Here is a 16,008-nt window from a genome sequence, read left to right on the forward strand (position 1 = left end):
TAAATTTATTTTAGGACTGTGAAAAAAGTATTTGGTTTATTCTTTTAATTCTTACATTCATTCAGTAAGAATTGAGAAATCATAACTCTCTATGGTCTTAATTTTTCCAGTTTGATGGTAAGCATGTTCAAGAGTAAAGACATATTTGTATTGACAAATTGCAGCAAATTGTAATTCATAATAATATATGCTACATTGTTTTTTAGAAAACTGTTAGATTGTATCACTTGAGCAAAAGGATTTTGAATTAGGAACTACAAAAATTCATGTTCCAGTCATATAATAATAAAATCAAATGTAAAATATTTCAGGTACTTATAACTCCTGAAAAAATACATGTCAGCATTTGTGTAGCATTTTATTTTAGTCATGAATTTCTGTGCTGTAAAACAGCATGAACAAAATTATAGGAATACTTTCATGTATTTCCTATTTATAAATATTTTGTTCAGTGGCCTAGGAAACTCAAAATATATTTGGCCATTGGTGTAAGAACTGTGTTTGGTTTTTTAGTTTTTAAGTTTTCTTAAATCCTATTATTAATTTAAGAAAGGCTATATAGATGTTTTCCCATATGCCTCTTGTTCTAGTCAGTAAAAATGTAACATGCTGATGCCAGCAATTTGAGTATATATCTTGTAATGGGTAACTTTTTCCCTCTTATTAAAAAAAGAGAAAAGAAAAAATCAATCCTAACCCATTTCAGTGGTTTCAAGATTTTTTTTTTATTTTTGCCACATATTTTGTACTCTGGTGTAATTCCAGAATTGGACTGCATTTATTGGTGACAAATGTTCTTTCACAAGCATCCTGGAAGGTGAGAGATCTGTTTGCTATTATATTTATTTGCTTAAATAATAATTAGTAGGATATGTTTCTTTTTGGCTAACTCCCCAACTTATTATTCCCATTATGTTGTATACTTTTTTTTTAACAGTTATTTATTACCTGTAGCCAATTCTTATTACCATTACATTTTTTTTTTTTAACCATTACATTTCTTTTAGAGTTCATCTGCGGGATTTAGAAGCAGTTTTGTTATGTTCATTGGCTGTTGGGGTCCTGTAATTGCATTGGCTATTATTGGAGCTCTGTGTTTTAAGAAGTGTTTTTATTCTTCCCATTCAAATACTTTTTTCTTCAGTATATTCTTTGGATATCTTTTTCAGAAATAGATTCATTAATTGAGCTTATTTTAAGGAGAAGAGGTGGTAATTTATATCAACTCAAGTTTTTTGTTTTGTTAAAGATTTTATTTATTTATTTGACAGAGAGAGACAAAGTGAGAGAGGGAACACAAGCAGGGGGAGTGGGAGAGGGAAGCAGTCTTCCTGCTGAGCAGGGAGCCCAACATGGGGCTCAATCCCAGGACTGTGGGACCATGCCCTGAGCTGAAGGCAGATGCTTAATGACTCAGGCGCCCAAGTTTTTGGGTTTTTTTTTTTTAATTATTTTTTTTAAAGATTTTTATTTATTTATTTCACAGAGAGAGATCACAAGTAGGCAGAGAGGCAGGCAGAGAGAGATAGAGGAGGAAGCAGGTTCTCTGCTGAGCAGAGAGGCTGATGCGGGACTCAATCCCAGGACCCTGAGATCATGACCTGAGCCGAAGGCAGAGGCTTAACCCACTGAGCCACCCAGGTGCCCCTTGTTTTTTTTTGTTTGTTTGTTTTGTTTTTTTATTTGACAAACAGAGATCACAAGTAGGCAGAGAAGCAGGCAGAGAGAGAGGGGGAAGCAGGCTCCCCGCTGAGCAGAGAGCCCGATGTGGGGCTCGATCCCAGGACCCTGAGATCATGACCTGAGCCGAAGGCAGAGGCTTAAACCACTGAGCCACCCAGGTGCCCCCTTGTTTTTTTTTTAAACCAGATTTTATTCACATGCTATATAGATCTTAGTGCCATGTTTGGTAGGAATCAATATATGAGCAGAAAACCTGGCATAAATAATCGTACTTCATAGTTTGTCCTGGTGTGAATCATGCTACTGCTTATTTATTATTTCAACTTACTTGAAAAGCAGAAGACCGAAGCTATCCCTTTTAAGAGATTGTTTTAGGGCATCTGGGTGGTTCAGTCAGTTATGTGTCTGCTCGGATCATGATCCCAGGGTCCTGGGATTGAGTCCTGCATTGGGGTCCGTGCTCATCTGGGAGTTTGGATCTCCCTCTCCCTTTACACCCTGCACTCCCATCCCCATGCTCGCTCTCTCTCTCTCATGTTCTCTCTCTCTCAAATAAATAAATAAAATCCTAACAAAAAAATAAGAGTTTGTTTTAGGGAGCTAATCCACAATGATCTATTTTTTATATGTATTATTTTGACAACTTTTTAAAAGATTTTATTTATTTGACATAGATCACAAGTAGCCAGAGAGGCAGACAGAGAGAGGGGTGGGGCAGGCTCCCTGCTGAGCAGAGAGCCCAATGTGGGGCTCCATCCCAGGACCCTGAGATCATGACCTGGGCCGAAGGCAGAGGCTTAACCCACTGAGCCACCCAGGCGCCCCTGGACATAATTTATTAATAGATTTCTTTCCCGATGACTTTAAATAATATAGCCAGTCTCTTAAGTTTAATACAGTTCTGTCTGATCTTTGATGTTTAATCTGGAATTGTGAGATAGTGGTACTGAATGAGTGTTACACTCTCTTACTTAGGACAGTATTACACAAATTGAAAATCATTATGGACAAGGCTATAGAGTCAGCCTAGCTAGATCAGTCTCAGAGAGATCTGCTTTGGTTTTCTCATAATGGTCTGATGTAGGTTGTTATAAACGATCACATAGTCATTGTAAAGATTAAAATAGTTCAGAATAAAGTAAAAAGTAAAAATTGTTTCCACCACTTAACTAATTTAATTCCCGAAAGATAACTACTAATACTGATAGCCTTCTGGAAATTTTTAATTTATTAACAAACATGCAGAGTGTGTATGTGTATTTATTTCTATAAATATGGTTTTAAAATCTGTTATGAAAACCTGCGTATGTTGTGTTTTACGTAGATAAGATGATAATGTTGTTTATATGCTTTTGAAATTAGCTGTGTTTATTTAAAACACATCCTATAGAAATTTTGTAATTGCCTATGAAACTTATTTTAATAGCTGATTAAATGGTGTGCCTTATTTAAGGCAATACTGATGGATATTTATGTTACTACTAGATCTGTTTGAACAAAGTAATAATGGTGAAAGGATCATACTTTTATATATAGACATAGATGCCTATATATATGAGCATGTTTCTTGTACTTATATCTGTATGTACCTACACATTTGTAATACTCTTTCTCTAGGTGTATGTCTTTTATTGAAGTATAACATTTTATACAGAGAAGTACAGAAATTGTAAGTGAGAAATTTTCTCAAAAGTGAACGTAGTCGAATAACCACTGCCCAGATCAAGGCATAGAACATTACTGGCAGCTCAGAGGGCCTCCCCATCTTCTTAGTCACAACCATTTTTTAATTTCCTGAAGTTAACCACTACCATAACACTTCTAGCGTGGCCTAGTGGCTTTCCTTGATTTTGTACTGATTATAAATAGACTCATACACTCTGTAGGATCTGATTTCTTTGGTTCAGATTGTGAGATGTATCCACATTTTGCAAGTACTAGTTTATTCTTATTTCTACATAAGCATCAGTTGTGTGAATATATCAAAATTTATCCATTGTAGTATAATTGACGTATAGGTTATTTCAAGATGTGGACTATTATGAAAAGTGCTGAGGTGAATATTCTTGGATGTGTCTTTTGGTGCATGTACATACTCATTTTTGTTGGTTTTGTACCTAGGATTGAATTTGCTAGGTTTGCATATGTTCAGCTTTAGTAGGTACTGGCAAAAGCTTTTTTAAGTGGATTTACCAGTTTATATTAATTGTCCATATCCTTGGTACTTGGTATTGTCAGTCCTTTTAATTTTAGCCATTATGATTGGATAGTAGTCTTGCAATGTGATTTTTAGGTTATGTTTCACTGAAAACAAACAAAATTTAGTACTGTTTCATACTTACTGGCAATTTGGGTATTATTTTTTGGTAAGGCACATGTTTATTTTTTGTCCATTTTTCTATTAGGTTTCTTTCTCTTACAGATTTGTAGTAGTTCTTTATCTGCTTGTTGGGTATCTGTTTATCTTTGTGTATATATCTCATCTTTTTCATTCTGATTTGCCTTTTTACTCTTGATAAATAGAAGCTGTTGTTAATAACATTCAATTTATAAGTCTTTTCCTTTTGGTTAGTGTTTTATGTATCCTATTTAAGAATTCTTTGCCTGCCCCAAAATCACAGAGATACTTTGTTAACTTCTAGAAGCTTTATGGTTTTTCTATCCCATTTAGATTAATAATCCATTTGGAATTGATTTTTGCTGATGATGTGCAATAGGGATCAAGGTTTATTTGATGGCTTTTTTTCCCCCACTCACAATAGAAGTTTTTTCAGTCTCACTTCGCTGGCTTAATGTTTTAGTTCTTAGAATAACTTAGTATGTTAAGTTAATGATAAACAGGTTTTTTTTCTTTGATGACTACTAGGGATTTATACTAACACTGGACTTAATATCTTTTTAAGATTATAAAATAATACGTACTTGCTGAGGAAATGTAAAAATTCTAAAACTATAAAGCAGATAGCAAAAAATCGCTAATGTCACTATAGGATAATCACTACTAACATTTGGTTGTTAGCATTTTAGTGTTTGCTTTTTGTTTGTTTTTCTGTGTATGTATTTGTGTTTGTATAAAATTTGCTGCATATGTATTTGTGTGTTTGTATAATATTGTAAAATATATTTATCTAAATAATTATATATTTACTCCTCACCATGAGCATTTCATTATGTCATTAATATTATCCAAAACTAAGATTTTTTTTATAACTGTATAACGTCAAATAGCGGTGTTGTAATTTACCTCAGTCTTTATTACTGGATACTTAGACTGTTTGCACTTTTGTTTTTACTACCATAAAGAATGTTGTTATGTTATATGTAGACATTGTTGTGCCATGTGAGTTTATTTCTTCAGTATAGATTTCTTAGACTTTTGATATGTCCTGGTCAGTTTGTAGACCATAAAAGTTGACCAATTATTCTTCCTCTAGTAGTGTATGAGATTTCCAACTTAATATCTTTATAAATGATCTAGAGTAGGAACTAGGAAATAGAATTTCTAGATTTGTAAATTATGTTGAGGGAAATAAAAACAACTGGACTTGGTCTTGGGTTGGCAGTGGAGAAGAAAATTAAAAGACGCTTTTTAACAGAAGACTGAGGTAATATAGCGTATTTCAAGGCAGGGAATTTGGAAGGAGGTTCTTAATGTGAAATACTGATTTAGATAATAGGATGTCTAGGTGAAGATATTCTGTAGAAATTGGTAACCCATCTGTAAGTGTATGTTAATTAATAACCATAAATATTTGTTTAGAAAATGAAAGTTTTCAAAGTGTTCTCGATGTAATCTCATTTGATTTTCTGTTGTAATCTCATTTGATTTTCTGTTGTGTATATGCTGGATATTATTACTACCATGATTAAGAGATGAAGAAATGATTATGATCATTAGTGGCATCAAGAATCTGTCCGCTATCAACTGCTATGTTTTGTAGTTGATGCTTTACATATATAATATCTTTTAACTCTGCAGAAATTCTGTGAGGATTATTTCCTCTGTTGTATAGGTGAGGAAGGTTCCAAATGACTAAATTTTAGTTTAGCCTCACATTGGTATTGATATTTTTTGGAATTAGGTTGTATTTCCTTTAACTCCCCACCTTTGCTTTTTGTGTTTTTCCATACTTTTCCAACTAGAAGCCAGGTTCGGCCAGATAGTAATTAGAGGAGGTAGGGTTGAAACTCAGGTCTTATGCTTCACCTATATATTAATATTTTGTCCATTTTGTTGTTTGATTGTTTATTTAATTTATTTTTAAAAAGGTATTTGTTTGTCAGAGAGAGAGGACATAAGCAGCAGGAGTGGCAGGCAGAGGAGGCAGAGCGAGAAGCAGACTCCCTGCTGAGCAAGGAGCCTGTTGTGGGACTCAATCCCAGGACCTTGGGATCATGGCCAGAGTTGAGGGCAGATGCTTAACCGACTGACCCACCCAGGTGTCCCTCACTTTGTTATTTTTAAAATTATTTTCTCTCCCTTTTATGGTAGCCATTCTAGAACCTCTAGAAATTTTTCCACATTCTGGCAGCAAGCAAACTGTAGTTCCTATTTGGAAAAATAAAATTTTCACATAAAAATTATTTTAAAATCAGTTTTAATAATTCAGATTTATTAAGAAGCTATTATAGTAGTGGAAATAACACTGGACTAAAAGACACAAGATCTTGGTTTAAGTCCTAATGTTGAAATATAATAGTTTGGGTAAGACACTTCCTGAAGTTTTAGTTTCCTTGGTAACTTGAAGGTAATAATTAATTCACCGATCACAGCTATTAAGATTTCAGTTGCTGGGGCGCCTGGGTGGCTCAGTGGGTTAAAAGCCTCTGCCTTCGACTCGGGTCATGATCCCAGGGTCCTGGGATCGAGCCCCGAGTCGGGCTCTCTGCTCAGCGGGGAGCCTGCTTCCACCTCTCTCTCTCTGCCTGCCTCTCAGCCTACTTGTGATCTCGGTCTGTCAAATAAATAAATAAAAAAAATCTTAAAAAAAAAAAAAGATTTCAGTTGCTAGATTTGGAAGACTTGGATTTCAATTTTTTTTTTTTTAAAGATTTTATTTATTTATTTGTCATAGAGAGAGAAGCGAGAGCGAGCACAGGCAGACAGAGTGGCAGGCAGAGGCAGAGGGACAAGCAGGCTCCCTGCCAAGCAAGGAGCCCGATGTGGGACTCCATCCCAGGATGCTGGGATCATGACCTGAGCCGAAGGCAGCTGCTTAACCAACTGAGCCACCCAGGCGTCCCGGATTTCAATTTTGATTTCCCCTTTTAATTAATGGGATTTTTAGACAAGTGACTTAACTTTTCTGAGACTTAGTTCTCTTATTCTTAAGATAGGATGAAAATAATTTTACTGTGAAACTGAGATGACCCGTAATAGACTGTATGGGCTAGAGAGCATGTGCCACCTGCCTCCCCCTCACCCCCTGCCCCACAATCCTGTAGCCTTAACACCTAGGAACCTAGAACAGTGGACAGTGCCCAGTACACAGTAAATGGTAGATAAATCTTTGTTTATCATGCTGAGGAGGAGAAACTACAAATTTATAGAAGACCAACATTACTGAGGTATAATTCACAGAAGATCTGCACATATTTAATGTATACTATATGGTAAGTTTGGGGTGCTAAGTATTTTTGTAGTTAGAAAAATCAAAATTTTCTTAACTTTTATTTTGTAATAGTTTTAGATTCATAAAAAGGTTGTAGAAATAGTTTTGAGTGCATATAAACCCATCATACAGCTTCCTCTCATGTCAAAGCTTATTCAACCATAATGCAGTTACCAAAACCAGGCACTTAATGTTGGTAAAACTAAGGGCTTATTTGAATTTCATTTGTTTACCCCTAATGCCCTTTTTCTGTTTGAGGATTCAGTATAAGATCCTATACTGCATTTAGTTTTTGCATCTTCTTCTTCTTTTTTTTTTTTTAAAGATTTTATTTATTTATTTGACAGAGAGAGAGTGCACACAAGCAGGCTGAGAGGCAGGTAGAGAGGGAGAGGGGGAAGCAGGCTCCCTGCTGAGCAGAGAGCCCGATGCGGGGCTCGATCCCAGGACCCTGAGATCATGACCTGAACCGAAGGCAGAGGCTTAACCCACTGAGCCACCCAAGTGCCCCGAAGCTCTGCATTTTTGACAACCCCAAAGAAGTGATGTTGATAGAAAATTTGGTATGCCTTACACTGGTGATACTAACCTTGATTCTTTGTTTAGGTACTATCTGCCAGTTTTCCCCAGTATAAGGTCGCTATTTTTCCCTTTGTAATTAAGGTATCTTTGAGTCTGTTTAAATACTTGATTTCTCCTCAAATTTCTACCTACTGGTTTTAGCATTCATTAGTGGACCCTTCCAATTGTAGTTAATGTGGTGTTTACCTAATTGTGATTTTGTATTTTTCTCCTTCTTGCTATATTTATGTTAATCGTAGCTATCTCTTCTTTACTATTTTTTCCAGTTACTTCAGTTTTTCTCAGCATGGGTATTCATTTTATTCTATGAGTTCCAATCCAGTAATGTCATTACTTTGTTGCTCAAGTTGTTCAGCTATGCTGGTTAAGAGCTCCTCCAGACTGGTTCTTGTGTCCTTCGGACACATGCTCATCCTTTTTCTGGCTCTTTAGTTTCTGGTACCACAGGATGTTGCAAGGTCATCTTATGTTTTTCCCTGGATGAGTTCTGGAATCAGTCACTTCTCCAAGGAGCCCCAGTTCCTCTTATTTGGATAATAGTGTTTAGAACCTAAGTTCTGGGTGCTAAGTGTGTTAGATATTGTTGCTCCTTTGTAATCCCAGTAGAGTGAGCCAGGAAGTATGTCTGCTAACTCATACATGCACACCCATTTGTACTCATTTCTTTATGTTGGTGGAGTCCAGGTACCTATTAAAAGAGAGTGAATGGGGAAGAGGAAGAGAACACAAAATATAGTTAAGATGTATCTAGGACAGCAGCTCTCAAAATTTCTGGTCTTACAGCCCTCTTGCTCTTAAAAAATTGTGAATGCTTCTAATAACTCTTGCTTATGTTGGTTATATGGATCATTATTTACCATTTTAGAAATTGAAAATTTTATTTATTAATTTGTAAATAACAAATTGCATTGCAAGTTAACGTAGAATATACCTTTAAAAAATAATACTGGGAAATCGTCCACTAACTGGTACCCACCAATTGCGATATTTTTCTGCCTTCTAAGAAACAAGAGGTTTTCTTTTTTCATTTTTTTCGTTGAAGCATAGTTGGCACACAATCTCACATTGTGTACCATTGATTCAGGTGTACAGCATAGTGATTCTCAACAGCTCTGTGTATTATGCTGTGTTTAGCACAAGAGTAGCTACCATATGTAATACCATGCAATGGTATTACAATACCACTGACTATAATCGCTATGCTGTATCTTCTATTCCTGTTACTAATTCATTCCATAACTGAAAGCCTGTACCTCCCACTCCTCTTCACCTTTCTGCCCCTCCCCCCTCCGCCATTTCTGCTGGCATTCACCAGCTTGTCTCTGTATTTGTGGATCTGTTTCTTCCTTTTTTGTTTTGTTTGTACATTTGTTTCTTAGATTCCACACAGAATTGAAATTATATGGTATTTTTCTTTCTCTGTCTGATTTATTTCACTTAGCATAATATCCCATAGGTCTGTCTATATTGCAAATGGCATGATCTCATTCTTTATGGCTGAGTAATACTCCATTATGCGTGCATGTAGCACATCTTTATCCATTTATCCAGCATTGGACATTTCCATATGGTTGCTTCCATATGTTGGCTATTATAAATAATGCTGCAATAAATACAGGGGTGCATATATCTTTTCAAATTAGTGTTTTTGCTTCCTTTGGGTAAATAGCCAGGAGTGGAATTACTGGATTGTAGGATATTTCAGTTTTTAATTTTTTGAAGAATCTCCATACTCTTTTCCACAGTGGTTGCACCAATTCAGATTCCACTGACACTGCATGAGGGTTTCTTTTTCTCCACATCCTGACCAACACTTGTTATTTCTTTTCTTTTGCTTCTAGCCAGTTCGTTAGCTATGAGGTGATATTTCTTTTTTCTTTTTTTTTCATTGTAGTTTTGATCGCATTTTTCTGATGATTAAGGAGCACCTTTTTGTGTCTTTTGAGCCTCTGTATGTCTTCATTGGAAAAACATTTATTCACGTCCTTCACCACTTTTTAATTGGATCATTTGTGGGATTTTTTAGTTTGTTTTGTTTTTGGTATTGAGTCGTGTAAGTTCTTTATATACTTTGGGTGTTAGTCCCTTATCAGATATAAGGGACTAATCTTGTGCAGGTGTCTTCTCCCTTCAGTAGGTTGCCTTTTCATTTTGTTGATGATTTCTTCTTTGCTGTGCAAAAGCTTTTTATTTTGATGTAATCCTTATAGTTTACTTTTGTTTTTGTCTTCACCTGTGGAGATATATCTAGAAAAATGTTTCTCTGGCCAGCTGATGGCAAAGAGGTTACTGCCTGTGTTTTTGTTTGAGGGTTTTTTGTATTAGCTTTCACATTTAGGTCTTTAATCCATTTTGAATTTATTTTTGTGTATGGTGTAAGAAAATGGTCTAGTTTCATTCTTTCGCACGTAGCTGCCTAGTTTTCCCAGCACTATTTATTAGACTGTCTTTTCCCCATTGCGTGTTCTTGCCTCCTTTGTCATAGATCAATTAACCATATAATTGTGGCTTTATTTCTGGAGTCTCTTTTCTGTTCCACTGATCTGTGTGTCTGTTTTTGTGCCAGAACCGTACTGTTTTAATTACTGTAGCTTAGTAGTGTATCTTGAAATTTGGGATTGTGATACCGCTGGGTTTGTTCTGCTTTCTCAAGATTGCTTTTGATACATGGGGTCTTTTTGGTTCCCTACACCTTTCATTATTATTATTATTATTATTATTATATGTTCTAGTTCTGTGAAGAATAACATATAACATTTTTAATGAAACAAAACCTTGTTTTCTAAAATGAAAAATTTAGAGAGACTTTGTTTTATAATTTTATTAATATGCGTATTACCTGGCTTATTGTAACGTAACTGGATTCTCATACTTGCTAATACATTCAGTCTATGGTGACATCACATTTTAGCTTCTGAAAAATGCCACTGTGTATTCATGAGAGGAGAGTGGGAAAAAAAAGTGCTATGATTATGGAAGTATTTCTTATCTCATGGACAACCCAAAAGGGTGTCAGGGACCTTCAGGAGTCCCTGGACCACACTTTGAGAACCACTGATAAAGATTTACTGAAATTCTTACAAAATGAAGATATATATAGATATATATAGACATGTATATCTATATATATCTATATATAGATACATATAGACATGTATATCTATATATATCTATATATAGATACATATATTAGAAGGATAGATTCAGAAAACTTCCATGAGGACTAGGAGAGAACTTAAGTCATGATTTTATGGAAGTTGAAAGAATGGAATGTCCATGTAGAATTGGGGGAAGTCAGCACTGCCTCAGGTAAGAAAACTTGATTTGAGCACTTCATCTACTTTGTCTTAGAGTTATCTAATTTATTAAGTTGCTAGCATTGCAGCCCAAATGCACATTTATCATAAGAAATATAGAGGAACAGACTAGAACATTTGCTGTGAACTATGGTTCCCTGAACCCTTCAAAATCAAAAGATCACTGTGGACCTTGTCAAATCCTGACAAATGTAGCTCCATTCAAAATTTTGAATGCAATCATGGGTCAGGCAGAAGGGAAGGTTATGGTTCATGAATCACACAAAGGGCCTATTCCATCAGTGTGCTGCTTCCTCTCCTTGCCCTATTCTGTGACTTGGCGAGCTTAGAATTAGAATTATTCCTATTGACCAGTTACATTTAACTGTTCTTGCCAAAACTATCCTGTGAATACACACACACACACACACACACACACACACACACACTAACTCACTCTCTTTCTCTTGGTCTTAACTTTCTCTATTCCAGATTCTAGGAGTATTTCTCAGTATAGCTAACATTCTTTCTTTAGGCAGTATGTTTACAGTACAGTTAATTTGTTAAATCTTTATTTTTATATTCAAACATTTGTTATATTTACAGTTACCTTGATTTTGTTACCTGGAACAATTCCCTTCTAGTGATAAACAGATCCTTTTTATATGGCTGTGTATTACTTTTACTCTCAGGAATAACCATTTCTCTAAATTTGGGGGCAGTTATTTTGTTGCAAATTTTTTTTAAGATTTTATTTATTTATTTGTTTGAGAGGGAGAGAGAGAGAGAGAGAGAGAGAGATCACAAGTAGGCAGAGAGAAAGAGAGGAGGAAGCAGGCTCCCTGCTAAGCAGAGAGCCCGATGCGGGGCTCGATCCCGGGAGCCTGGGATCATGACCTGAGCCGAAGGCAGAGGCTTTAACCCACTGAGCCACCCAGATGCCCCGTGTAGGTATTCTTATCCAGATTACTCGTTGTAAAAGTTTGGCCATGAGAAGAAGGAAATTGTTAGAAAAATAGTGGTTCATGAGAAATGATTTTATAGAGGAAATATAAGTGTGCTTTTAGGCAGAGAAGATGTAGCTGGTAGAATAAGGAAGATTATTTTAGAAAGGCAGTGAAACAGCAGAGCCTTGGAGATAGGAATTGAGTCAGTAGCACAGAGTACAGAGGAAATTGAAAATTGAAGGGAACATATAGCTCCAGAAAAAAAGAGGAGAGGTGGTAAGGAGAACTATTCCTGCCAAGTGACCTAGGTCTTTTCTGTAAAGTCAATCACAGAGAATCTTGAAATCTGAGCTGGAGAGAGTGTAATTGATACCAGGGGCAACAAGGAGCTATTGTAGATTCCTCACTGGGGAGATGACAGGAAAACCAGTTTTGTTTTGTTTTTTTAAGATTTTATTTGAGAGGGGGAGAGAGAGAAGTGCACGCATGTGTGCACAGTGCACAGGAACAATGGGGACAGGACAGAGGGAGAGGGAGAAGCAGACTCCCCGCTGAGCAGGGATTCCCAATGCAGGACTCAGTCCCAGGACCTTGAGATCATGACCTGAGCTGAAGGCAGACTCAGCTACCCAGGTGCCCCCCAAAACAGTTAAATATTAATTTTTTCATGGGAGAACATATAAGGGAGATGATAATGTAAGGCAGCAAGGTTGATAAAGTTAGAGTGAAATGGATGTTGCTGGATATGAATGTAGAATACTGAGAATGAAGAAAAGGAAGAGTCTAAAATAAACCTTCTTACCTGGGAATTATGGGTAGAGGGTAGCCTAAAATGTGTAACCCAAATGAAATATTTATTGCACACTGTGTCTGGCAAATTTATTTTAGCACATTTCACATTTGTTATATCTCTTATTAACATTATTGAGTCTGGAAGAAAGAAGTTGGGAAGGGTAGCAGGGTTGGAAGGCAAAAGTAAAAGGAGGATATATATAATAAACCTGCAGCTCTGGTTAAGTCTCTTATTTGATTCATGAAGCCTTTCGTGGTTACTTCCAATCTCATTAATTTTCCTTTTGATTCCTGCCCTTATTCTCTCTGCCTAATATGTACAGTCTTGAATTGCTTGGTGGTTTTGTTGTTGTTGTTGTTACGCATCAGAACTCCCGTGTACATTTTTAAGACCTTTGAAAAGGGGACCTTATATTTAGGATGAATTCTCGGTATCTAGAATTGTGCTCTGTACATATTAGAATTTTAGTGAATATAAAGCTCCTGTTAAATTATTTTAGACTGAGTTTAGCACATTGCAGACACTTAGTAGCTGTTGCATGAATAAATGAGTAAAGCTATTATGGGAAATACCAAAGAAGAATATCTTGCTTGTGGATAATCAAGATAACAAGTGCACGAAATAGTTAAATGTAAAAGTAGGATAGTTTGTTTTTATTTTGGGGCCAGAACTGAAATAAGTCTTGAAAGAGTCATTCTGGATTCTGGGCTCGAGTTACTAGTGATCATGGGAATCAAGAGAGGGGTATTTTTCAAGGTAGAGAGGCTTCTTTATATTTAAGGGTCAGGAGAATGAAGTGAAAGATTAAAAAAAATAAAGAAAACATCAGGATAATTAAGAGATACATATTAGAAGTAGCAAGAAAGAACCAGCTTGGGCTGTGGCAAGGGGTGAGGAGGTATGGCATTATAGGATTCTATCTCTTCTAAAGGTGTTGGGGAAGAAGTTAGAGGAGTATGGAAGGTAGATATGATATGGCAGTCATGCTTGACAGTTTTCCCTAATCTCAAAGTGAGAGATCTAGAGGGGGCTTCAGGTTTTAGATGGAGAAGAGCCTGGGTTTAGTCAGATTTTACAAAAGAAGGATAGTTAGGCTGATTGACAGTTTGATGGTATTTCTGGGTTAGTAGTGAGAACAGCATTGAAATTCAGGTCTCAAATGTAGACAGCTCCATGCTGGCCATTGAGCCCACTTTATAAAAAACTGAAAACTTTTTTTTAAGAGTAGAGTTGTCTTCTTAAAACCAAAGGAGACAAGTTTTCTCGGACTTTTTTGCAGTTCATTCTTTTTAGCTGACTTATCACCATACCTGTCTATTTCTTTTTTTTTTTTTCCTTAACATTCATTTTATTACTTGTTTTCCACACCTGTCTATTTCTTTATGGTTTAGAGTTACCTTCATCATTTCTAAGCACCTTAGGCTGGATCTGTGTACTTTAGTGAGTGGTTATGTTATATATAGAGGAGTTTAATGTATTCCATTTATGGGTAATAAGCTTGTTGGTGCATTCTAAAAATGTAACTTCCTGTGTGCCTGACATTCACAATGTTTTGATTCTTGATACTTCCAGGTTTGAGGCTGGGCTTTCATATGTTAAAAGTGTGCCTTATATTTGAGAATGCTAGTACAAATACTTCTTTCCAGGGACGCCTGGGTGGCTCAGTCGTTAATTATCTGCGTACCCCTTGGGTCATGATCCCAAGGGTTCTGGGATTGAGTCTCACATTAGGCTCCATGCTCGGTGGGGAACCTGCTTCTCCATCTGCCTGCCGCTCCCCCTGCTTGTTTGCTCTCTCTCTGACAAATAAATAAATCTTAAAAAAAAAAAAAAAAAACCACTTTCTATATATGTGGAAGTAACTGAAAGGTTTAGATACACTTGTTAATCTTTTTCAGTGTTTATACATAAAGACGCTTCCTGGTTTGTGAATATCTGCTAATTGCAGAATTTATTTGTGAATTTGTCTTATACTCTACTTGGCACTTTTGCTAAAAATAATTCCTTTGTTTCCTACTGCTGCATGTTACATTTTCATGGTTTCTTTGCAATTTAGAAACTGATGGAAATATTGGAACTACTTTTTGGTGTCCCTGCAAAATGGGACAGAGCAATTCAGCAGCTGCTTATTACATAGTCTGTAATCATCTCTTCTGTCTCACACCCAACCCAAATTTTGTATTTCAGTACACATCACTTCAGAGGTGGCAACATGTCTGTATTCCAAAGCCTTGTTGGTGGTGATTTTACCATTTTATTTTATGTCCCAAGTAATGATACCAAAAGAAGCCATGGGAAGGTTTGCTAGTATTATTCTATAACCTGATAGAATTATTAGCCCAATAATCATTTATGTCCTGTTTTTGTGCCAAGGTTCTTCTTGATTTGTGATTCTTAAAATGTTTACACTTCAGGGGGCGCCTGGGTGGCTCAGTGGGTTAAGCCACTGCCTTCGGCACAGGTCATGATCTCAGGGTCCTGGGATCGAGTCCCGCATCGGGCTCTCCACTCAGCGGGGAGCCTGCTTCCCTCTCTCTCTCTCTCTCTCTCTCTCCCTCTGCCTGCCTCTCTGCCTACTTGTGATCTCTCTCTGTCAAATAAATAAATAAAATAAAATAAAAAATGTTTACACTTCAGGAAGTTATGAGAGCTTCCAGTTCCTTATTTTGTCAGCCTGAAATCCCTGCCTTATGTTCCATTTTCCTCATGAACCCTTTCTACACAGCTGTCTTCCGACTTTACACTGTGAATCAGTAAGATGTTTATAATGTTTTGCACCATTTTTTTAGTGTGTGTTTTGAAAAATGTAGCCACTTGTACATGGTACTTCCTGGATTGTTTTTAAGGAGTTATTTATTTTAGCTTCTATTTATTGAACAGAGATTTGTTTCTCACAGTTCTGGAGGCTGGAAGTCTAGGGTCAGGGTGCCAGCATGGTAAGGTGAGGGCCCTCTTCTAGTTGCAGACTTCTTGTGTCCTTACATGGTGGAAAGGTTGAGGATGTTTAATGTGGTTCATAGCCTATTGAGTTGAAAAGTTTTTTAATTTTAAGATTCTTGAGTTTTCATTTCAAGGATAGATGGAAAATGTAGTAT

At 36.4% G+C, this 16,008-nt stretch overlaps 1 protein-coding gene across 6 annotated transcripts in view; it reads left to right on the forward strand.

Annotated features, from left to right (window-relative positions):
* The window catches only part of ZNF148 (zinc finger protein 148), a 124,240-nt gene that overhangs the window by 60,390 nt on the left and 47,842 nt on the right, over nucleotides 1-16,008 (forward strand). The gene's annotated exons all lie outside the window — the stretch shown is intronic.

This window comes from Lutra lutra, chromosome 1 (genome assembly GCF_902655055.1).
Source record: "Lutra lutra chromosome 1, mLutLut1.2, whole genome shotgun sequence".
In the NCBI taxonomy this organism is placed as follows: Eukaryota; Metazoa; Chordata; class Mammalia; order Carnivora; family Mustelidae; genus Lutra; species Lutra lutra.